This window comes from Gorilla gorilla, chromosome 5, assembly GCF_029281585.2.
Source record: "Gorilla gorilla gorilla isolate KB3781 chromosome 5, NHGRI_mGorGor1-v2.1_pri, whole genome shotgun sequence".
NCBI classification, from domain to species: domain Eukaryota; kingdom Metazoa; phylum Chordata; class Mammalia; order Primates; family Hominidae; genus Gorilla; species Gorilla gorilla.
This window is the reverse complement of record NC_073229.2, coordinates 167,241,612-167,266,923: the sequence shown is the minus strand read 5'-3', so window position 1 is coordinate 167,266,923 and position 25,312 is coordinate 167,241,612. Positions and strand designations below refer to the sequence as shown.

At 38.4% G+C, this 25,312-nt stretch overlaps 1 protein-coding gene and 1 long non-coding RNA gene across 9 annotated transcripts in view; one reads left to right on the top strand and one right to left on the bottom strand.

Annotated features, from left to right (window-relative positions):
• AIG1 (androgen induced 1) overlaps positions 1-25,312 on the bottom strand; it is a 285,077-nt gene that overhangs the window by 226,573 nt on the left and 33,192 nt on the right. The window lies entirely within an intron of this gene.
• LOC129534564 (uncharacterized) lies at positions 19,413-25,053 on the top strand. Its single transcript, XR_008681199.2, has 2 exons — positions 19,413-19,632; positions 24,797-25,053. It is a non-coding gene; the product is annotated as an uncharacterized lncRNA (long non-coding RNA).

Below are 25,312 nucleotides of genomic sequence, written 5' to 3'. Positions count from 1 at the left end.
ATTCAGAAGTGGACTTTATTCCCCCTACCCAAGTATCACCCCATAGATGGACACCTCTTGAGAATGTGGCATACTTCGAAAATTATTACAATACTTTTGAATTGTAGAGCCTTTAAAAATCTCTAAAGAGATGCACTGCAAGGTTTATGGAGTGTTTGATACTTAAATTGAGCATATATAGGCAAAAATCTACAATCCCCATGTAGCCAGCGTGCTCCCAGACATGATCTGAGAAATCTGCCAGTAGGTGACAAACACGCTATGTACTTTGAAAATTCTTTTGCTCTTTGGCAGGCCAAGGAGGGTGGATCCCTTGGGCCTAGGAGTTCGAGACCAGCCTGGGCAACATGATGAAATTCTGTCTCTACAAAAAAAAGAAAAACTAGTTGGATGCAATGTTGCACACTTGTAGTACCAGCTACTCAGGAGCCTGAAGCAGGAGGATCAATTGAGCCCAGGAGGTCGAGGTTGCAGTGAGCCATGATCATACCACTGTACTCCAGCCTGGGTGACAGAATAAGACCCTGTCTCAAAAAGAAAAAAAAAAAAAAGAAAATTCTTTCTTTGGGACACTCTCCAGAAGTTCCATATAGGAATTTTTTGGCACTGATTTTTATTTAGGTCACTCAAGCCCCTCTTTGTTGTAAAATTCTTAATAGGATCATAGGACTTAGTTACTTATTAGCACTATCAGTCATAAGGCAACATAAATGATAAGTCTTTGGGTTATGCTGCTAAGCTAATTCCTGTTGATTGAATAAATACAGGAGACGTGGAAAAGTTCTCTACACATAAGTGATTGCTAAAAGCATGGCTGAACAAACATTTTTCTGGAAGGCATCTTTAACCTAGAAAAACTGGCCCATCTTAAGTCCAATCTTTCGGTATTTTTTTTTTACCTTAATGTTGAAAGCATGCTGTACATAATGTACACATCCATTTTAGTGATTTTTTTTTTTTTGAGATGGAGTCTCGCTCTGTTGCCAGGCTGGAGTGCAGTGGCACGATCTCAGCTCACTGCAACCTCCGCCTCCTGGGTTCAAGCAATACACCTGCCTCAGCCTCTCGAGTAGCTGGACTACAGGCACCTGCCACCAGACTCGGCTAATTTTTTGTATTTTAGCAGAGACAGGTTTTCACCGTGTTGGCCAGGATGCTCTCGATCTCCTGACCTCATGATCTGACCGCCTTGGCCTCCCAAAGTGCTGGGATTACATCACCGGGCATGATGTGCTCACCGGGCATGAGCCACTGCACCCGGCCTAGTGATGTTTTAATCGCTGTGGACCTACATTGCTTTTGTCCTTTTCTGAATCAATGTGTTTTTATGTAACAAAATCAGAAGCCGAGATCACTATGTCTGTTGAAATACTATTGTGAAGCATCCTGCACAGAACTGCCTATGCCCAACTCCAGTGGTGCCCAAATTATCTTTGTGCCTAAATCAATCCAATCCCTGATAGGAAAAAACCTTCAATTTTTCATGTCATGAAGACAGCATTTAGTAAACAAACACAATGTTTTTGGAGGCGGCCACAGTGGACAGAGTGAAGGTACCTCATGAGGTACCACATTTTCCCAGAAGTGCATAATACTTATAACTACTATCTACATGATAGTTTACCACAATGCTCAGTCGTTGGAGCTCTTCTCTTTTGCAGCTGCAGTCACTACCTTAGAGATCTGATCGACTCTTGACTTTAGATACTGCCTCTATGTTAATGATCCTGGTATTTTTGTCCTTAGCCAGGACCTCTCCCTTGAACTCCAGTTAGCCAGACTTCTGCATTTGAAAGTCAGACAGGCATCTCAAACTTAACTGGTGCAAATCTGAATTCCTTGAGCTCTCCCCCACAATCTGCTTCTCCCACCGTCATCCTCATCTCAATGGATGGCCACTCAGGCTTCATAGTAACTCAGCTCTAAACCCTGCTGATGCCATTCTTTAGCAAACCCTATTGGCTCTATCTTTAAAAATAACCTCCAGAATCTGACCCTGTGCACCACATCTACTGCTATCTCATTGGTCCACATCATTACCATGTCTCCCTGGGTTGTGGGAACATCCTCCCATCACTCTGTTCACACTCCTTCAAAGGCTTCCTATCTTATGCCCAGTAAAAGCCAAAGTCCTTAGCAACATGTCCCACAGGCCCTTCCCTGCCTCCTGCCACTGCCACTTCCCCCTAACTGCACCCCATACACACTCTGCTCCAGTGCCACTGGTCTCCTGGGTTTGGGGCTGTCTCCTTGAACTGCACCCTCACTTCCTCCAGCTCTTCATTCAAATGTTAGTTTGTAATGAGGCCCTGTATGTTAAAGGCAGCTGACAGCAATAACTTAAGCATACCCTGAGAAAGACCCTGTATGGCAGACACACTGAATGTGTGTTCTGAGCTAGGGAATCCAGGAATGGCGAAACAGAGATTCGTTCCTTGTCGATGAGGAACATCTGAGCCCCCATACTGTCCTATGCAACACAGGCTGCACATGGAATCAAAGCCCCGATTTGGGATTGCATGAAGGTTGCCAGGTGGAGGTCGTTATGGGGAGGGTGTTAAGTGAAAATGCTATATAAACTGGATGCCTTTCACAAGCCATTGTGGTTTTCCTGTCCAGCCCACTTGCTGCCCCTGGACTGTATGTAAGGTGGCTCTCCTGTCCATCCCACCACTACTAGACTCTCTCCCCGGTATGAAAGTTCCCCAGTAAAACCCCATCTCGTGTGCTGGCTCTGGGTCTCTTCTGCCTCTTGAACCTGGTGCCATCCCCATTGGCTTAAAAAGGGATTTGGCAAAATAGGCCTCTCCTGCCACTCTCTGTAAACGTGTCACCCCTCCTCCCCAATTCTCCATAGCTTCCTTCACTGCCTTTTAAAAATTTCATGGCAGCAGTTTTTACATCCTTCGTCACCCCCACTGAATCTATGCTCCATGAGGGCAGGGATTTTTGTATATTTTATTCCCTGCTGAATCCCAGGTACTCAATAAATACTTGCCAAATGGATGAATGAATAACTGGATTTTAACTCTTCATTTTCTTGCTTAGAACACAAGGGCCTTCCTTGCCCAACCCATCATTCCACAAGTACGTTTTGAGGCCTGAATACGAACTAAGGTCTTCTGACTGAAAGCCCATTATTTTCCTACCACAGCATGCCAATTAACTGAACTACACACCACATTCTAAACATCTTAGGGGCACAGTCCGGCTTTATCATTACTTACTTTCACCTCCAAATACCTACCAGTGTATGTCTTATGGGAACAGCACAAATGAATGTTCAATAAGTATAAACAGAAGAAGAATTTCACCCAGAATAGATGGTAAACACTTCCTGTCTAGATTATGAGCTCTTCGAGGACAAAGATTACCTTTTATTCATTCCTGTATCACCAATTCTTGATTCAGTGTCTGACACAAAGCAGGGGCTAGATGTGCACTAAGTCAAGTCATAAAACCATGTCATGTTAATGCTAACCAGGACCATCAAGTGTGTTGACATTACAGCTGAAAAATGTCATGGATTTCTGCCCTCTCCTCATTCAAGACACAGCCAGCACACCTGTCGGGAACTCTACTACTTTATGAATCTACAGATGCAATAAAGCGAGGAAAGCTGAAGGCTGGCTCTGCAGCAAAAATGATACTCATGGTCAATAAGCCTGTGATCAACTACAGGTGCTTACTGTGTGCCAAGACCTTTGCTTGGTCCTTCTCATGCAGAATATTATTTAACTGCCACAAAAGTCCTACAGTATACGTATGATATCACCATTTTGCAAATTGTGAGTCTGTAACTATGAGAGGTAGAGTGACTTCCTCAAGCTGGTGTTTAATCCTGTATCAGTCAATATAAGAAACAGGCTGCTTAAAGTCAATGCAGTGCTTTTACTTTATCACACAAAAGCTCCTTTTAAATATGAGAAATTATAGGAATTTATTTATCTTCCCTCCCTGGTATAAATAAATACCATGGTATAAGTAATAAATAAATGCAAATATTCTGGCTCTAAAACTTCCAGCCTTCTATTATTTTCGCCACATTCTTTTACATTTCCTTAGTTCTTCTTTAAACATGGCAAGAGAAAGGGGTACCTTCAAATGGCTACAATCTTTCAGCGATGGAATTTGGACATATGAATGAAAATGAAAGCCTTTAAAATATGTATACATTTTGACCAATCATTCTATTTTAGAAATGTATTTTACTTGGTCACAAAGACTTCTGCATAAGAATGTTTAGTTCAGTGGAATTTATGTTATTGCCAATCTGGAAATTGCAAAACTGACCAAAATGACATTATTTAAATCTTAAGAGAAAAGTGGGATGTTACATATCCATGAGACATCATGGTTTCGAATAATGGTTAGCAACTTGAGAAAATGCTCACGATGTATAATAAAGTATAAAAAACAAGTAAGGCAACAACAAACCCTACTTGAATGCTGACTGGGCACCAGGCTCTGTGCTGGGCACTTTAGTCACCCCTCTCATCTACTCTTCGTAACAACTCCACAAGCCAGGACTCCAGCTATCTCTGTCTCACAAATGAAGAAGTAGAGGCACAGAAAAGCATATTACATATAACATAACCTCAAATTTATTAAAACACATAAGAAGAAATAATGATTTAGAAATAAAGCATTTAGCCAGAATACTCCAAATAACTGACGATCATGATACTATAATGGTAGACAGTATGCCATGATACTATGTTCTATTGATCCAGAACCTGCAAGCTGACACCCATTGAACAGTTTCTAAGTTTAACTGACTTATTCAAGTGGAAAAATACATACTTACAACCTGAACGTTTTATTCCAATTGTAATGCACTATGTCTAACCCTTAATAAAATAAAAATAGTGCTGCCCTCATATTGTTCATATTCTTCTTCTTTGCCTGCCAACCACTTCCACCTTCGTGCATTTTTTTCCCATCTATTTTAAAGTGGAATCAGAGATGTTCTTCCATTCATATGTCTGAGAACTTCTTGAAAACATGTAACTAAAACAGCAAGCTAAGGCAGTAAACTCATAAGGTGAAAGGTTCTTGCAGCATTTTCCCTTAGGAATTATTTAGCATTGTTTTAAACTAGTCACACTGGTTTTTTAGGAGAAAAACAAAACCAAAACAAAACAAGCATTAAATATTTTACCTGTACAAGATTTTTGAAAACAGATATGTGTTTTGAAAGCTCAGCTTGAAGATATACTTTTCTACTAACTTTCCAGCCATTCAGGGCCATGAAATGAAAGCAGTTACCTATGTATTTGGGTTATTTGTTAGGTTTGAAATTCTGTTTGTTTAACAGGTTAAGAAAACATTTCCGGCCAGGCGCGGTGGCTCACACCTGTAATCCCAGCACTTTGGGAGGTCGAGGCAGGCGGATCACGAGGTCAGGAGATCAAGACCATCCTGCCTAACACGGTGAAACCCCATCTCTACTAAAAATACAAAAAGTTAGCCAGGCGTGGTGGTGGGTGCCTGTAGTCCCAGCTACTCCAGAAGCTGAGGCAAGAGAATGCCATGAACCCGGGAGGCGGAGCTTGCAGTGACCCGAGATCACGCCACTGCACTCTAGCCTGGGTGACAGAGGGAGACTCCGTCTCAAAAAAAAAAGAAAACATTTACATAAGATAAACATAGACTAGGTTAAGAAAACATTTACAGTGTTTGTCTGCCCTAAGAAAACTCATCAAACCTAAAAGTCATTCCCGTAAGTTTCATAGCGTAAGGGACAGCTTATGAATCTGCTTTGGAAAAAAGAAATCTGTAACTTTTTTTTTGTTTTTTTTTTGAGATGGAGTCTCTCTCTGTTGCCTAGGCTGGAGTGCAGTGGCGTGATCTCGGCTGACCATACCCTCCGCCTCCTGAGTTCAAGCGATTCACCTGCCTCAGCCTACCAAGTAGCTGGGACTACAGGCGCGTGCCACCATGCCCAGCTAATTTTTGTATTTTTAGTAGAGATGGGGTTTCACTATGTTGGCCAGGCTGGTCTCGAACTCCTGACCTCGTGATCCGCCCACCTCAGCCTCCCAAAGTGCCAGGATTTCAGGTGTGAGCCCCCACGCCCCGCCAGAAATCTTTAATAATTTTTTAACATTGTATCTGAAAAAGTAGAATGAATCTTTCAAGGCTTTAGGCTGTTCTTATTACCATAAAGGCAAACGCCTTTTCTCTCTTTTTTTTTTCTTTTTTGAGACAGGGTCTTTCAGGGTCTTGCTCTTTCGCCCAGGCTGGAGTGCAGTAGTGGCGTGATCCCAGCTCACTGCAGCCTCAACCTCCTAGGCTCAAGCCATCTTCCCACCTCAGTCTCCCAAAGTGCTAGGATTTCAGACGTGAGCCACCATGCCCAGTCAGCAACATTTTTAGACAAAGTCAGGGTGGACTATGATCTCAGTCAGGCTTAGGATTTTGTCAGACAGCTCCTGAGCACACAAAATAAGATGCTTATTTTTTCAAGTCTCAACTAAGTCCTAAAATATGGCTTAATACGTTTACCTCTCCCACCAAGCCATATCATGTTTATTTACATGTTTGGGTCCTATTTGTTAATATTTTATCTCCCATGCAGTTCTCTACATGTGAAGATCAAAAATGCACAGTCTCTGGAGATCAACTGGTGAAATGGGTGATGGGGTTGCCAGGAGTTTTCCTGGAGAGGATATTTACTCTGAGGATTATTTGTCCATCCATATTTCTCAAACAATCCTTGTATACACTTAAATAGAACTCACTCAGACCCAGAATCAGCTGCTCTATCTTCCATGTTTTAAAAATACCTGTCATCTGGTATTTGTCAAACTGCACGGTAACTATCTTTTGATGTTTCTGTTTTACTTTCTATACTATGAGAGCCTCATAGGCAGGGATAATGTCTTATTCATCTTTGCATCCCTAGAGCCTAACATAGTGCCTATTTCTAAAAGTACCTGCAGAGGAAGGATACAAACGTGAAAAATGTGTTTTTCGCCTTTGAAAAGTTCAGAGTGGGATAAAGAAACACATATAATGCAATATAATATATTCCAGACTGGTGTGTGCAGGGGAATGAGAAGCGGTTCCCCCTAGAGCATGACATAACCAAGGTGAGTTTTGGAGAATGAGTAAGAAACCATCCACAGAAGAAGTTGTGGATAGAGATGTGACTGTTCTGGGCAGAAGCAGAGTATTTATGAAGGGAAGGCACAGAGTGATGGAAGGAACTGCAGGGGCTCTGGAAAACAGGTCAGGCAGGTGAAAAGGGGTAGTGTCAAGAGGAGACTAGAGAAGCAGAAGGAGCTCCCTTATGGCTAGGTTTGTAAAGCCATATTGAAGGTCTTGGCTTTTGTGCTGAAGGAAAAATAGAACCACTGTAGAGTTTTAAATAGAGAAGTAGTACATTTTGGAAAGATCATCTTGAAAGCAGATATGAGATTGGAGGGTGACCATATTGAATGGGCAGAGAGGCCAGTTAGGAGCCTGTTTTAAAAAGCCAGGTGTAAGGCTATTTGGGAACAGAGAAAAGAGAGAGATATAGAGAAGAGGGTCAAGACCGCAGAGGTGTCAAGGCTATTAAGGAGGAAGATGAGTTGGATGTTTTCACTAGACATGGGGAAACAAAAAAGAGAGAATAGTCAATAACCACTTCCAGGCTGCTGGCCCAGGAGAAAGGGTGGCATTCACCAAGGTGCAGAACATGTTAAGATGTTTCCTGTACTGACATGTTAAGTTTTAAGTGTCTCTGGGGCACTCAAATGGAGAGGTCCAACAGGTAGTTGGATATACGTGTTTGTAGTATAGGATATTTCAGGATAAGCCTTCAAAAACGTCAGAAGACTGATTGTCAGGGAAGCCACAGAGTGAACGAGTTCCACCAGATTGAGAATTCACAATGAAGAAGCAATGAGTCTGAAGCAGGCCATGTGCAATACCAACATTTGTGGAATGAAGACAGCCTGAGAAAGAGTCAGAGAGGTAGGAAGGAGACCAGGAAAGGAGAATAAATATCAAGAAAGCCACAAAAGAAGAGTTTTAAGGAGAAGGAATAGTTCAATAATCTCAAATGTCAAAAGAACTTGAAGAAAACTTCTTTACTGAATCTGGCAATTATGAGGTCTTTGGGTCTTAAGGATGAAAACAGTTTTGATGGATGTCAGGAGTCAGGGGCTGGTATGAGAAGTGAATTGGAGCTGAGACACTGGTGTCAGCAAGAAGGAATATTCTTTCCCAAAGCATGATTGGGAAAGAAAAGAAAAACAGAGTAGTAACCAGCAGGAACTCCAAGAGACTTTAACTCTAAAACAGTATGCTGTCACTGACTCACACATGAGTTATTAAATTTCAAAATGTTTCTTATTTAATGGGAAATATAATTGGTGGTAAATCTAAACCATGTATCCCTTACTCAATTACCTTGATAATATTTTAATAATTTAATTTATAACTTCATCTCTGGCAACTGGGGATGGTAAATCAAAGATTTAAGAAGGTAAATCCAGGATATAACCTATGTTTAGAATGGTCATTTGCTTTGCATCAATGAATGTACTTCAGATACTTAAAATATGCATTGGTTTATTCATTCAACTATGCAATTACTCAAGGCATTAAGTCTGCTTCTCAATATACTCTGTCATTCTTCCCACACACATCTGCTGCTTTAAGGATATTCCAAAGATTCCATCTGGACAAGACATACTGCATCTCACCTACCTCAAACCAACAACCAAAAAAAACCCCGCACCTCCTCCTCAAGGTTCAAGGGCACTTCCTCTCTTCAGCTTCAAAATAGTTCCTCTATAATGTTTTGTTTAAGGGTGTGACTGTAAAGGAAGATTTTGCTTTTATACAAACTGGAAGTAGCTCTCTACTGAAAAGAGGACACATAACTAGGAATAAAGCCAGTGAAAGATGTGCAGTCCTCCACAAAGAAAACTCAAAACTTTACTGACAAGGTGAAAGAAGACTTAAGAAATGGAGGCATCTACTAGGTTCCTGGAAGGTACAATATTGAAAAATGTCAATTCTACTTAAATTGATTCATTGTTATCCCAATTAATAATCTAAATCTTTGTGTGTGAAATTTGGCAAGCTGATTCTAAAATTACATGGAAATGCAAAAGCTCAAGAATAAAAAAAATTATATTGAAGAACAAAGTTGGAGAACTTATATTACCAGATATCAAGATTTAATTTACAGTTATAGTCATCGAAATGGTATGGTATCAGCGCAAGGATAGGTAAATAGACCAGTGGGGCAGCACAGAGTCCAGACACAGACCCACACATAAACGGTCAACTGCTATAGGGCAAAGCTGCCACTGGGAAAAAGAATGGATACCCACGTGAGAAAAAATGATCCTTGCCTCCTACCTCACATTATACAAAAAAATTACTCCCAGAGAGACCAGAAATGTGAAAGGCAAAATGACAAAGCTTCTAGAAGATAGCAAAGGAGAATATCTTCATGACCTTGGATTGGGTAAATATTTCTGAAAAGGACAAAAAACAACAATGCAATAATAGAATGGATTAATAAGTTAAACTTCATTGAAAGTAAGAACTTCAGTTGATCAAAAGATGTCATAAAGAGGGAAGACAAGCCATAAAGAAAGAAAATATATTTGTCATGTATATAACTGAAAATGAACAAATTTTTTTTTTAAACTTGCCTTCTACAAGCCAGAGTAAAAGAAAGACTACCCAGTATTTTTAAACGGCAAAGGACTTTAACACACACGTCATTAAAAAGACCAATTTCAAATGGCAGGTAAGGAAATAAAAATGATTAACAATACTAGTGATCAGAGAAATCCAAATTAAAATCACAACAAAAGATTACCGCATAGCCAATAGAATAGCTAAAATTAAAAAAAAAATAAATCGGAAAAAAACGTTGACACTACAAAGCATTGGTGAGGACACAGGATAACTGGAACTTTTAAACACTGCTGCAGGGAATGTAAATTGTTAAAACCATTTTGGAAAACTGGCAGTCTCCACGAAGCCGAACATATGTGGACTCTATAACCCAGTAATTCTCTTCCTCAGCAGAAATGCATATCCCTGTGTACCAATGTTACATGTATAAGCACGTTCATAGAAGCATTATTCTTGATAGCTGCAAGTTGGAAACACAAAAATGCATCAGCAATAGAATGGAGTATAAATTTTAAAACATACAAAATGGAATCCTGTATAGTAATGAAAAAGAACAAATGCAGTCCTGTATAGTAATGAAAAAGAACACACAACCACAAGAATGAACCTCACAGACACACACTGAACAAAAGAATCTAGGGAAAAAAAAAACAGCAACGTAAGCTGCATGATTCCTACAGAATACCATAGGAATTTCTATGGAAATCTGTAGAACTGAAGAATGAGCAGCTATAATCTACAGTGACAGAGGTCAGAATGGTGGTTACCTTTAAGAGGCTAATGACACGGAAGGGATAGAGTAGCTTCTGGGGTATTGGTGATGTTTGATATGTTGATGTGGGTGGTGGTTACACAGATGTGTTTCCTAAAAACTCATTGAGCTGTTCATATAAGACTTCTCCGTATACCTGGTTTGCTTTGAAAGTAAAAATATATAAATAAACAGAACAATGTAAGCTGTAGTCAATTCATATAAGATGTGTGCACTGCTTTGAATATAAACAAATAAGCAGGACAATGGCATTCCACAGGAAAACACCCATAGTCCAGGGGTTTCAAAGGCATTTCTAACTATAAACATCTTAGAAAGTTAAATACCTACATGCATCCCACATATATGTGTCTGCTGAAAACTGGCGAAGGCAAGTGTTAATATCCTCACATACAGTTAAAAGTGTAATTTTATACACCAGAGCCAGATTCTGGGCCCCATCCCAGCTGAAGCTGTTAAGTGAGAAATTTCTGAGCTGCAAACTGCCCTTCTGTTTTTTATTCCTAGAAACAGAGGTTAGATCAGGGAAAAGGAAAAGTTAAGGCATTCTATTTTGCTTGTTGTGCTATCAAATAGACACCACAAACATTTGACCATCGTGGTCAGGAGATGTTTTCCAAGTCTTTTCACTTGGTTTTAGGTTTCTCAAGAGTCTTACATTGAGTAATTCTTCTTAAATGCTATGTTGCAAGTAAGAAATCTTAAAGAAAAATTTTCTCTTAGTATTTTTAGTAGAGTAAATCTGGAATGATTTTTAAACAGATTTGAGTCTAGTGCTTCTAAATCACACCCGTTACAATGTGCTTATGCAGTAAACAAACAGTAGAGAAAAGTGTCTGCAGAGTCACTTCTGTTACATAGGGTAAGACCTTGCCTATATTCTAAAACTATTTTTTACTTAACTGTCAGTTGAGAGATGCAATCTGGCATCAAAGCTTTGGGTGGCCATTTTGACAGGTCTAAACGTTTAAGCAAAACATATAAGCCAACTTAAAACAACAGTAAATCAAGCAAATCAGTTTCCAGAGAAAGTCTTATGTAAAATCATGCTGTCTGTCATATCACATATTTAACTACATCAGGAATTTAATAAAGAATTCTTTTTTTCCCTCTGTTAGAAGAAACACAAGAAACCACAGAAAATGGAACACACAAAAGATAAATGAAGTTAAAAATGTTTCCACCTTATCACAGTGGTAGGATATTTTAGTTGATCTCTAAGCTTTCAGAAATGAGTTATAACTCGAGGGCTCAGAAAACTATTACAGAATATGTCCCTTCCACCTCTGACCTAGAATTCTTCCCCTCTTTCCTGTCCTGTGTCATCTCATTCCAGTCAGCCTCTTTTGCCTCTGCTTCCCAGCCCTTTAGCACAAAGGTTAAAACTCAAGTAAATAGATACTGAGGTTTCCAGATATAGGAGTTGGCATATTTTTTTTTGCTTGCAGTTATGAAGGAAGCTTTATTCTAGTTTACTTTTAAGGACCTACATTTTCACTTATAGTTTAAAAATATCTCAGTTCACTCATATATCACCATAATTTTATACAGCTAGCTTCTACAATCTAGAAGACAGATGTCTGCATCCATGGTAATATGTTTTGGAGACTTTTATCTGTCTAAATAAATTGTCCACTTATATTCCATATTTATTCAGGACATGTCTTCACAATGAGTAGGTACCTTTATATTAAAATATCCTTCATTTGTGTGAAAATTAAATAATTTATTTTCTTCTCAAGAAAATCTTAATCAAATTCTTGATACTGCCTATACACATTTTTTTAACGAAGGCTTTCCTAAAACAGTGCTATGGTATAAAAACTTCACTTACCTGTGGATACTATGAAAGTTGTTAGGCTTACTTTTTAAATACAGTATAATGAGGGTCATTGATGGGACTTAGGGAGACGAAGAACTGATCAAGGTGCTATGGTTTGAATGTGTGTGTCTCTCTAAATTTCATATGTTGCAACTCAACACCCAGTGTGAGGGTATTTGAAGATGGAGCTTTGGGAAGTGATTAGTCATGAGGGTAGAGCTCTCATAAATGGTATTAGTGTCCTTATAAAAGAGGCCCGAGAGAGAGCCTTCCTCCCTTCCACTGTCTATGAACTAGGAAGCCATCATTCCTTGCCCTCATCAGACAAGGAATCTGTAAGTGCCTTTATCTTGGACTTCCCACCTGAGGGAACTATGAGAAATAAATCTGTTGCTGATAAGCCGTCTAGTCTATGATATTTCCTTATAGCAGCCCAAATAGACTAAGACGCAGGGAAGTCACCCCAAACCTAACCCAAGGTCAAGGTTGCTAAACTGAAATGAGTTTGAGAATTGGGAAAACAGTATATATGCTTTCCTACTTGAGAGATAGCTAAATGTTTATTGGCAGAAATCAACATATCTACTTTTTGTATTCGGTAAATATTTTGGGGAGGCCTCCTAAGTGTACCAGGACTGCTGTATGTGATGAGGATTTGGAAATGATCAGGACATAGTCCCTGACCTCAATGAATGTAGAGTGCCCTAGAAGAGACAGCCAAGTAACAGATAACCATGCATTTGTCTGCTAGGGCCGCCATAACAAAGCATCATACACTGGATGATTTAAACAACAGAAATTATTGTCTCACAGTTTTGGGGGCCAGAAGTCTGAAATCAAGATGTCGGCAGGATGGGCTGTGAGGGAGAATCTGTTCCATATCTTTTCTCTGGTGGTTTGCTGGCAACCTTCCGTGTTCCTTGGCTTGTAGAAGCATCACTCCCATCTCTGCCTTCATGCTCACATGGTGTTCTCCCTGTGTGCATGCCTGTTTCCATATTTCCCCTTTTTATAAGAATACCAGTCACATCAGATTCAGGGCCTGCCCTACTCCAGGATGACCTCACCTAAACTTCACTAATTACATCAAAATGAGCTGATTTCCAAATAAGGTTGCATTCCAAAGTACTGAGGTTAGGAACTCAACATGAATTTTAGAGGGACACAATTCAATCTTTAACAATTCAGAAAGGCAATGAGAACAGAGGGGAAAAGCACACGAGCTCACTAGAACCATTCACCAGACCTTTTGGCATCCTCGTGGAAAAGCCACCATTTCCATAATGGCCTCCATTCCTACCATCCATTTCCAAAAGTCAGTCCCCTGATTCTGCCATCTGCCCATTGTGGAAGTTGGCTGCCTGCACAGCTAAAACCTCAAGGAACATGTACTACTACCACTGAATGCATATGACAGCTGTGTGAGGGGCCTGACTTTGTTCTTAACTTTCAAAGCAAAGCCCCATGGCAGAACCCAGACTACTCAAAAGTGTCCAAAAGACAAGTTAGAGAACTCAGCAATACATCCCCTAACCTAAAATGATCCTTCGCTTATATTGCCAATTCAAGGATAGGACTGTGCTTGTGGACACATTTTTTCTGGAGCTGTGGGAGAAATATTGGTATCATTCGGCAGTTTTTTCTCAGTAAAACCCACTCTCCATAGTGTTTATAGTCAGCTTGAGAAAAGCATTCCAGCTATGATACTCCTAGACAAATATTTTGGACTTAAGGATGTGAGCGATATTATCATTACAATGCACAACAGATTGCTGCGCTTCCTGGTGTGTGAAGGCCTGTGCCCTACTGGCTCACTCTCATGGGTTCCTCAGCAACCTCATCTTGAACACTACTCACACCCGCTTCTGAGTGCCATGCAGGGTCTTCCTTTTGCTCTCACAAGGCTGTTTCAGTGTATCTAGCTGTGGTGGTGTAATGTACGTTCTCTCAGTCTTTGATTTATCTGGCTCTTGTGGCATGGGATGCTCCATTAACCATCTGTCTTACCCTGGCTTGACCACACCCTCACTACTATGCTATGATCTCACTGGTCTGTGCCATGTTGCCCTTATTTTTATTCAAAATTTTATCGAAATGTAGAAATGCAGCAATGAGCTGGGAGGAATCATAAGATCTTACCTTAGCTGAGCTTAACTGTTAATATGCCATTTTATGCCCAGCATAGACAAGCCTCACCTTTGGAGTTCAATTCGAGGCCTACTAGCTATATCTCTTGCACACATTCAGAATGTTCTTTTTTTTTTTTTCTTTTTTTGAGACACAGTCTTGCTCTGTAACCCAGGCTGGAGTGCAGTGGCAGCATCACATCAAAGTCTTGAACTCCTAGGCTCAAGCAATCCTCCTGCCTCAGCCTCCCAAGTAGCTAGGATATCAGGTGCACATCACCATGCCCAGCTAATTTTTTATTTTTTATTTTTGTAGAGATGAAGCTTTCTGTGTTGCTCAGGCAGGTCTTGAACTCCTGGCCTCAAGCAGTCCTCCCTGCCTCGGCCTCCCAAAGTACTGGGATTATAGCCATAAGCCCTACACTCAGGGTATTCTATAGTTTCCATGTTTTCTCTGATCCAGCACTAAAACATAAAAACACAAACAGAAGAGCTCACACCTGGGAAAGGCTAAGAGGTCTTTGGTGAATAAATGTCACATACTCAAAGGTCTTTGGAACTACAAAATGCCCACTTGGGACAAACAACCACTATATTTCTGCACAGATGGCATCTTTAGCCTGGAATGAGGGAGAAAGGAATCCCTTCACTATAGCAAGGTCAGAAGGAAGCTTCACCCTCATAATTAAAAGAGAGGCAGAGTCTTTCATTTACTTCTGTGAAGGGATGAGAGGAATATTAGGTAAAGACTTTTATGTAATAGGCTCTAAGCATGGTAACTTTTCAATGTTTCTATTTTTAATTGTAGCATCATTCTATTTCCACAGAATGGTTGGCTGCAAGATTCACTCTTAAATTAAAAAGGTCCCAAAGCAGGACTAGTAAGGCAACAAAGGGGCCTTTCTCAGAAACCAGTATAGACCAACCCTCACCTCTAAATTTGCTGATCACATGGCTTCTGGGGAACAAGTCTGTGGTTGATTAAAATAAAAACAGAAATCTCTTCCCATCATCCCCACCACTATTGTCACCACCAGCAGCAATAGCAATCAGAAACATTGTCAATTCCTTCCATTTAGGGCAGAAAATGAAGGCAAATCATTTTGAGTAGAGTACTTTTCATTCACTTACTAATACGAATCCTGGCCAGTGACTAAACCTCTTCAAAGGCCCAGGTAATGCTCCTTTAAGTGAACAATTTTGTGTTAGAACTTATCAGGAAGAAGGATGTTCAGTAGCTCATTTTAGAAAACTTCTGTATTTATCAAATCTACTTTGTCAATGCTATAAATGACCTCAAAGTGCTAAAACTGTGTACTTCTAAATACAGCCATTGACTTCCCCAGGGCAAAGGCAGAATGTATATATACATTTCACAAAGCAGTGTGGCTCCTAATGTGGGTGGACTTAATTTAGCTAATCAATGTTACCTTAGAATCCAACAATAATTGGAAGGGGTAGAGTTTTTAATCATTTGTAATATCCTGTACATGCCTCTTTCACTATACTTCTATGCTGTTGATTGGGCCTGACGCCCCCATTACATCACAATATTTTTGAAGGCAGGAGCTGTGTGTTACTTGTCATTGTATTACTAAAACTAGCAGAGTGGCACACTGGTATCCAGAAAGTGTTTATCAAATAAATAAGTCAACTAATAAAAATGACTGTTCCTTCATTGCCTTTGTTCTGGTTTTAAATGTGTAATTTAGTGGTACTTTCTGGAAGAACAGATTCTCTAGTAATGATTGTACTCTAATATCCATTTCCTAAGATATATATGTACACTAGATTTTCACCTAATGTAAATCTTCAGGATTCTGGCATAAAACAAAAAAATAAAATAAAGTAAAAATCCATTGTATGGAGTTTTATTTGCTTCTTTTAGTTTGCCTTTGGCTTGGCATGGAAATACATGACTATTTGGCTTGACATGGAAATGCATGACTATTTTGACATGTCTACATGTGTCTCTGCTCATAACTAACTTTTTAATTTTATTAAGTCAGTTATCTGTTAACCAAAACAAAATGTAAAGGAGTAGAGAGGGGATGAAAAAACAATATCAACCACTATTATTTTATCTAGAATACTGTTACATGTTAAATGCAATGATAGACAATTAACATAATCTCCCCTGGGATATGTCCTATGACCCTATATATATTATATTATATATATTTATATAACATTATATTTTATATATTATATTATATATTTTACATACTATATTATATATTATGTATTATATTATATATTTTTATATATATTATATTATATATATATATATATCCTAAGAGGCCCTGAACAATGCATTTCCATTTAATATCTCATGAAATGTTTTAAGTCCTTCCCTTCCGGCTGAAAATATTTTCTCGGACATTAATTGAGGAGTCACAATAGGTGTTTTTTTTGTTTGTTTTTTAAGAATAAAAACCTTCAGTCTTATAAACTTAATTGTGAGAAAACATGGAACTAATTAGATGTGCCAAAAGAGGAAAATATTAGCACCACATATCCACAAGATTGTGTTCAAATGTAAACAAAGAACAATAAAGTCATATAAAATATTATCAATATAGTGAATAATACATCATAAAGCAAGCTATAAAATATTTATATTTTAAGTTCTCTAGGGATGAACATATTCTACAACAGCAAAAAACATCACTTTACTCTTACACATTTTCAGGAATATATTAATACTGTAGGAGACTGAATAGCATAGGCTAGGTCTGTTTCCCAAACTTTGCTAACACATTGGAATAACCTGGGAAATCTTTGAAAAATACTGATGCCAATGTCTACCACTAGAGATTCTTATTTAATTGATATAAAGGGAAACTTGGGCATTAGAAATTGTAAAAACTCCCCAAGTGATTGTTTTTGTTTGTTTTCTTGTTTTTTAGAGTAGAAGTTTTTATTATTATTATTAATTTCTTATTTCCATTGGTTTTGGGGGAACAGGTGGCATTTCGTTACATGAGTAAGTTCTTTAATGGTGATTTGTGAGATTTTGGTGCACCCATAACCTGAGCAGTATATACTGAACCCAATTTCTAGTCTTTTATCCCTCACCCACTTCCTACCCTTTCCCCCTAAGTCTCCAAAGTCCAACACAATAGGCAGTTTCTACGGTGTCACACCTGACAAACCACTCTGGATTCCGTCTCCCCAGTTTTCAGAGCTCTATCCCTCATACAGTCCTCTAAGAGTCTCCAGTCTCCTCCGCTTCATCTCTACCTGCTCAGAGCCACCATTCACTGAAGGAATCTAGACCCTTAATCCTATCTTCCTCTCCTTGTCTATTCCAACTTATCCCTCTTTCCCCCAACCAATAATTCCTTGGAAATTCTTCTAAAATGGTGGAAGAAAAACAAAGTGATTACTTAATTAGTGTAATTTACACAATGTTGTGAATGTTGATGTGGATCATCCTTGCAGGCTACTCATACTGGAACTGATGGACTGTGCACTCCAGGATATTTTCCTGCACTGGTCTCAGTGGTCTCCGAGATGCTACTATATGCGCCACCTCATTATCTCATTTTCTCTCCTTATTCACCTAAAACAGACTCTTCAACAATGAAAGCCAGCAACCTGACATCTCACTTTAATAAACATTACCTACACTGGTTATTTAAAGCATCAGTAAGCAAAAAGAATTATATGAAAAATAACCTCTCAGGCATGCATAAAAAGATGACATGAAATAAAACTTGAAAATTTTATAAGAGTGAGCTTAAATTAATTATATAAGAGAATAGGCTGGGTGCGGTGGCTCAGGCCTGTAATCCCAGCACTTTGGGAGGCCGAGGCGGGTGGATCACTTGAGGTCAGGAGTTCGAGACCAGCCTGGCCAACATGGTGAAACCCCATCTCTCCTAAAAATACAAAAATTAGCCAGTGTAGTGGTGAGTGGCTGTAATCCCAGCTCCTCAGGAGGCTGAGGCAGGAGAATCGCTTGAACCTGGAGGCATAGGTTGCAGTGAGTGGAGATAGCACCACTGCACTCTAGCCTGGGAAACAGAGCAAGACTTCATCTCAAAAAAAAAAAGAGAGAATAAACTTTAAGTATGACTATATTATTATCTTCTCTCCATTAGCATCTTACGCAATCTTTACAGAGGGTTGCAATGTATATATTGCTTGCTTTTTAAAATAAAGAGAATAAAGACATCAGAAGATTAAACTTAGTAAGCTCTAACACATTTTCATAAAAATGACTCCTATTATTTCTTAAAATAAGTGAATGCTTTTTAATTTTGTGGATTAAAGCTATGGACAAATATCAGTTCCTTCTTTTTTTCTGCTTTCTTTGTAAGAGTATTATTTTTAGCATTTTTCTATCCAAATCACATTAAGACAAAATAGTGAAATCAAAAGAATATTTTTAATGAGAACAAAACCTCTCCCATCTCTGAAATCAAAGGAAACAACCTAGGTCAATGAGCCACACAGAGTTTTCCAAGAGCAAAGGGAAGCCCTCTTCATGTAAATCTTACGGTTCAGAGGATCCATTTGGCAGTAAGAATAGAGTAGAAACACTGACATTGGAAGAATAGAAAGTACCAGCACAAGCAGGGCCAAAAACCAAGCCAGTGCTGTCACTGGGTGGCATCAGGACCTACGGGTTATATCCATACATGCTGAAATCAACAATGCTGATGGAAACTATAAAAAAGGTAAATATATTCTAAAGCCAGCATGGCACCACTGGCAAGCAAACAAAACCGTACTTGAATGAAATTCAACTGTGGCTGAATTTTCTTATAAATCGCTGGCCACAGGTCTGCCATTGACTCTTGTGTTTAGGTTTGGCACTGAGCCTCCCGAACAACAAAGCAGGTGAAATTCTACAAATACACACTTGTAATAAATCATTCTGTCAGTTAGACAGTAACATTTACATATCATCCTTCCAATTCCTAATTGGCTAATCAGTGACAAGACCAAATTACATAGTACTGAAGGCAATAAAAAACATAAGCATGTAAATGATATCACAATGGTCCATTGTTCTGCCAAGCTTACCCCACTTAAACACACTATTTCTGTTTGGATAAAGAAAGCTTTCATAATGAAACCACTTTTATGAAGCCCCTAATCAAGCAAAACTAACCAACACAATATTTTGTTTAGGGGTATATACTACTAAAAAAGGAGGAGGAGATAAACACAAAATTCAGGATGGCAGCTACTTCAGGGCAGGAGGCAAAATTACAATCTGGGAAAATAACATGATATGGAAAACAGCAGTAGAGGTAAAATTATCTTTATAATTAGCTTTAAAAACTTATGCACATATCATGCATACTATTTTATGCTGATTATTTATTCCACGGTTAACTTTTTAATAATCCCTGTCTTGCTTAGAATATGGTGTGCTCTAGGGAACAGAGCATAGCAAGTTTGGCTAATGCAGACAGAGTATCTACATTGTTAGTTAGAAACTCATTTGAAAGCTCTTTGATCTTTACAATATTTCTGGCTGAAAAGTTTATGAAGCTTTCTGCAGTAGTAGCAGCAAATAAAAAGAGCTGCTGATATTTACTACTTTTTAGTCAAAGAGAAATGTGGCCATTTTTGGTGGAATCGAAAAATATTATATGGTTATTATCCTAAATGGTAAGTGAAAACTGATGGTCTTTTTAAATCAAAAACTCTTCACTGAAATGTTTCCAAGATCTGAAGTTAAAGTTAAAATTATTATTTTTTGAGTTATGCACTTTATTCAATATGAAGATGGTTCTCTGATCTTTGGCAATTTCTCAAACAAAAGAATATTAGCTGATCATTTTCATCATGTAATTAGTATAGCAGCTACCCAGATAGACTGAAACTTTCAAGAGCTAAATACAGCTACCAAACGGTTTACATTTTTTAGTCCAATTCAAATAAATGAGATACCCATGGGAAAAAAATGCACAGAAGATGCTAACAAAGGTCCAATTAATCCATAAGAACAACATACCCTGGAGTTGTACAACACAAAAGTCTTGGATGATGGGGTGCCATTTATTTAGATAGAGAATAATGGAGTAGAAGCAGGTTTGGGAGGTAAAATCAAGAAAAGTTTTTTAATATAAGTTTGAAAAGCAGGTGGTTAGATACAAGAATATGGAGCTCAAGAGAGACTGGGGCTCAAAATATAAATTTGGGGGACCAACATCAGATAGAATGTATTTAAAGCCACCATAATGCTAGTTGAGTTCCCCAAGGTAGTGAATGTAGACTATAAGGGGAAGACGGTCTAGAACTGATTTCTCAGGAATTCAACATTGAGAGGTTAAGAAGAGGAAGAGGAACCAGTAAGGGAGGCTAAGAAGAAACAGAAAATAGCCAGAATGGTCAGAAGAAAGGTAAGAGTGTCACTTCCCAGAATCCAAGTTTTAAGAAAATCCTTCAAGAAAAAGAAGGTTATTTACTAGGCTAGTCATTCCTGTGAGTTATGTAAGTAAAAAATCAGAATTAGCCACTGTATGTGTTGACGCAGTGGTTACTGATGACCTTGATTAGACTTCCTTCACTGGGGCAGAGTGTGTTTCAGAGAGAATGGAGGAAGAGGAAGTGGAAACCAGAAGTGTAGACTTCTTCCAAGGAGTTTTGCTGAAAATAGAAACAGCAAAATAGAGTGACACTAGGAGATTTAAGACAAAGACAAATTTTATTTTGTCTTGTTTCGTGTAAGATGAGAGATGATAGCACACTATGTTTGTGGACTGATGGAAATGAAGCAATTGAAATGGAAAACTGTAACACAGGAGGGAGGAGAGATACTCTGAGTAATAAAATGCTCGAGTAGGTATGAGGTTATAGATTCCAAGGTATACATGGAAGAGTTGTCCTTAGAAGCACAGACACTTCTTCTACTGCAATAGGACAGAAAGTATAGTAGAGTTTCAAGTGGAGGTGGTTTGAGAAATTTGATGATGGGAGAATGTAGAAGCTTCTTCCGATTGCTTTTGTTGTCTTATACTGAAACAAGCAGCAAGGTCATCATGCCCTTTGGCTAATATGAAGATTGTTCTCTGAGTGAAAGAGACAGCTGAGTGAGAGGATTAGAGAGGGATGCCCAAGATTTGAGGATAGAGGAAAACAGGTGAAAGAGGCACTGTGAGAATCGAAGATGAAACTGCCTAGGTAAGTGTAGTAGCTGGTTGGTCAGCACAGTACCGAGCGCTCATTGGATATTTGTGGTTATAAACATCAAGCAAGATCACACAGGAGGCTTCTGTGATTTTCTTCAACCATTCTTAGCTGCTAGGGTACAGGCATGAGTAGACAAGTAGTTGAGTTTAATCCGGATTATAGATTTTTCAAATGAGTAAGATTGAAGGTAAACAGGATATGATGAGGGTATGCTGGGGGTGTGCTTATAAGGTTGGGCCATGCACTCTAAGCCACTAAGAAAAATAATGAGGAAATGAGGGGATGTAGGAATGGGAAAGGTGATAAGGTCTAAATTTTTTGCTACAGCAGAACGTCTGAGAAATTCTCCCACTACAAAGTAACAGAGCAAGCCCCACTTCATCAAAAAGCAAGGGAGATTCTATCTGATAGGCATTCTCTTAGGAAAAAAAAAAACACAAAAAACTTCACTTTTCCTTTACAATTTAAGTCTGCTGGTACAGGGCTATTCCCTTTCTATTTGTGCCTAAGGTCACTAATGGCAATTTTTTAAATATCAAATTAGGTCATATAATAATGGTTTTCTGTGGTAACCAGATATTGGTTCATATATGTTGATTACAGTCAAGCTATGAGTTTAATTTGTGCTAATATATAGAAAAATTAAATGTATAAGATGGAAAAAATCATTTTAAAATTATATGCTAGGTTGACTTTCAATAACAATGTAAAGTAGGAATAAGGCAATTGCAATTGTATTACAGTATCAATGACACAGTCTTATTAACCTCTGATTTATATTTGATAGAGATCCATAACTGGATTGAAAGATATTCCTTCTTTTAAAATCATTTTTTCAAAGACAGAAGCGTCATTAAGAAATTATCAATTATTAATATATACTTATCTATTGGCCATCCATATCAGCATGACATTCTGATACTGTACCCATAAATGAAATCTCAGGGGAATTCCCACAGTGAGCTATTAAGCATAAGTCTATTTACAGTGACAATAATACAACACTCTTCATCTTCTCTTTTTGATTCTGCTATTTAAAACCGCAATTTAAGAGCAAGAAGAGAAGCCATCTGATTGGGTGCGGTCTTTAAAATAACTTAGTCACTCTCATGCTAGTTAGGCCTAAATTAGACTGCACTTTACCTTTGAAACTGACCAATGATAAAGCATATTAAAATTTCAGAAGAGATACCTTAGCCAGCTTATCAATTTATATTCATTCATGTAAACAGCAATGAAGGCAGGAAAAGCCCATATTCAGATCAGTACTTTCAGGTGCTAATTAACAAATAATTCTTAAGTACTCATTAAAGTAGCATTTCTGTAGGAAATATCTGGCCAGATTATTTCTCTGTAACTTTAACCAGGAAAACAGCATTAAAAAGTATCTAGGGCCGGGCGTGGTGGCTCACGCCTGTAATGCCAGCACTTTGGCAGGCCAAAGCAGGCAAATTCCAAGGTCAGGAGATCGAGACCATCCTGGTTAATATGGTGAAACTCCATCTCTACTAAATATACAAAAAATTACCCGGGCATGGTGGCACACGCCTGTAGTCCCAGCTACTCGGGAGGCTGAGGCAGGAGAATAGCTTGAACACAGGAGGCAGAGGTTGCAGTGAGCCGAGATCGTGCCACTGCACTCCAGCCTGGTGACAGAGTGAGACTCCATCTCAAAAAAAAAAAAAAAAAAAAAAGAAGAAAAAGTAGCTGTAATTAAAACCACACTAACTCAGCTCAATTTGTGACCAATAGTCTGCAAATTAGTGACATTTTAGTTTTATATCATTTCTACTTCATTGTTGAATTTTTTATTTTAATTCCTCTCTTGGCTTGTTCAATTAAAATGCAGTAACAAATGGATGAAAAAACAAGATGAGGTATATGCATAGTATGTTCTGAAAACTTACATAACTGATAATATATTTTAATTATCTTAACTCAGGAAGATAACTTGGTCAGGTATAAAATTTTTAGAAGACATAATTTTTGCCTCAAAATTCTTTAGGTGTTGCTCTGTTACTTTGACTCAGAGTCTAAATAATACATAATAAATTTAGATGATTCAAAAAATTGTAATTTTTGCTCCTTACTAGGTAATTTTCTGGAGTGCTCTTTGTGTATGTTTTATTTGGTTTTTCATGCATGGCTACTTATATGATAGGTGATCATTATTTTAAACCTCAAACTTTGCCAGGATGAGTCCAGCTAAATGTCATTTTTTATGTGTTTTGCCTGAAAGACAATTAACCTTTCAATTCATATGCTAGTCTTTTAATTTTTTTTGCTTCCTACACTAGGAATTTTCATCAATTTTGTTTTATTATTTTTTTCTAATTACTATAGTTTATTATTCAGGAGCAATCAATAATTGTTACTGAAGTTCCATTCTCTTTACCTCACGGTTTCTCTTTCATTATTTTCTTTTTCCTTTTCTTCTAAATTCTGAAAACATTTCTTTAGCTTATTCTCCATCACACTGATCTGGTTTCCCACAGTATCAGTTTTACCTTTTACTGCCCCCATTGTGGATGTTAATTTTGCTATTGCGTTTCCTTTTTTGTTTTTGCCATTGCATTTTTAGAGTCTTGCAACTAACCTCATTTCATCCACTCCCCTTTTCAACTCATCCTGTTGCCTTTTCATTTCTCAATTCTCAACTCATGGCATTGTGCTCTGTTTCACCGAGACTACACCTTTTTCAATATAGTGAGGATTCTGAACAGTTTTCTAAACTTTTTTGTTTCCTATTGTAAATAATTTTCACTGGTGTTCTTTTGAGTTTTCAGGATGATATATATTTCCTTTGTTCTACAATAATTTTCAATGGTTGCATAAAGTTGTTATTTTTTTCTATTTGATCAACCTGGAAGCAAGGAAATATTTGTCTAATGCTAGTATTAATATTTTTCAATAGATAGGATACAGAGACTTATCTAGGGGTCACTTTTTTACTTGGGTGCTATTCTAGTCCCAGATCTATGGTTGAAAATGTTTGTATGTACAATTCTAGCTCAATTTAGTAAAATAGTGCTTTGTAGGCCTCCATGCAACAAACCTCAGCTCTATTGAGAAGGTATTTTCCCCTACTCACCGGCTGGTTCTCTCACTCTGAAGCAATGGAGTACATAAAATAGAAACTACAGGCCTCAGTGTACACTGCTGCTAACTCTTCCCATTAGCAACAACCTACAACACTTTATTTGTGTATATTACATCTCCCAGGATGTAACGTACTTCTGTTAGTGCTTTTACTACTTCTTCCTACCCATTTTCTAGGTTTCTGCCACCAATTTGGCAACACATTGGCTGCCTCCCAGATCTGCCACCCTGAAATGAAAAGAAGCCTTTCGAGATGCTTATTATCTCTGAGTCAAACGGAAAAGAATCTTATGGACGCCACCTCAGATTTTAGACCAGCAGATATGGGGGGACATCAGTCACATAGAGGCACACCTCATTTTACCGCACTCAACTCACAGATGGGTAGTTTTGTTTTGTTTTTAACAAATTAAAGGGTTTGTGGCAACCCTGCATCAAGCAAGGGTATCAGTGCCATTTTTCCAACAGCATGTGCTTACTTCCTGTCTCTCTGTCCCATTTTGGTAATCCTTGCAATATTTCAAATTTTTCATTATTATTATATCTGTTATGGTGATCTATGATCAGCAATCCTTGATCTTACTATTATAATTGTTTTGGGCCACCTCAAACCTCACCCATAGAAGATGGCAAGTGCAATCCATACATGTTGTGTGTGTTTTGACTGCTTCACCAACCGGCTATTCCCCCATT